Source organism: Podarcis muralis, chromosome 1 (assembly GCF_964188315.1).
Source record: "Podarcis muralis chromosome 1, rPodMur119.hap1.1, whole genome shotgun sequence".
NCBI lineage: Eukaryota > Metazoa > Chordata > Lepidosauria > Squamata > Lacertidae > Podarcis > Podarcis muralis.
Window position 1 is genome coordinate 23,616,677 of NC_135655.1, and position 742 is coordinate 23,617,418.

Below are 742 nucleotides of genomic sequence, written 5' to 3' on the forward strand. Positions count from 1 at the left end.
CAGATACACAAAAAATAATTAAATTGGCAGGCATTTTTGCACACTAGCAAATATTTATGTGTGTGTGTGAAAGAGAGAGAGAGAGTGTGTGTAATTTGTGAGTTTGGTGTCACCACACCAAAAATTGGGCAGTCTCATTTTGGTCATCCATCTTCAGTCAAAATGGCACCTGCACTCAAACACCAACAATGAGCATAGCTCCTACCTTGGGCACTCTCATGCTGAGTTTGGCAACGATATATCAAAAGGCGGCCAAACCTATGGTAAAATACACATGAAGTCATACCAAAGTCATGTTTTGGTCTGCCATTTTGATTCAAAATGGCACCCGGCCTCAAATTGCCATTCCCACCTCTGGAGCCCTCATGCTGAGTTCGTCAATGATGTATTAAGAGGCAGCTGAACCTACACATAACAGATGGACCAAAAAAACCAAAAGCACCACTTTTCAAAATATATACCTTATCACAGATATTTGGGAAGGTGGGGTGGAATAGGGAGGAGTGAAATCAGAGGAAAATAAAGATGCATGGAGAAGAGACAGCGACAATAATAACTGCAGCAACACAATTACAGCGACCAGGAACAAGGCGGTGTTTGCTGAGACTGCGGTCACCTTAATCCTAGCCATTCGCCCACAGTATAACCAGTGTGGCTTCTTCGCCTTAGCATCTTGTAGCCGGCGCCATTTTGGAGCTGAAACCGGGCGAAACTACATTTCCCGGCATGCTCGGGCAAAGGC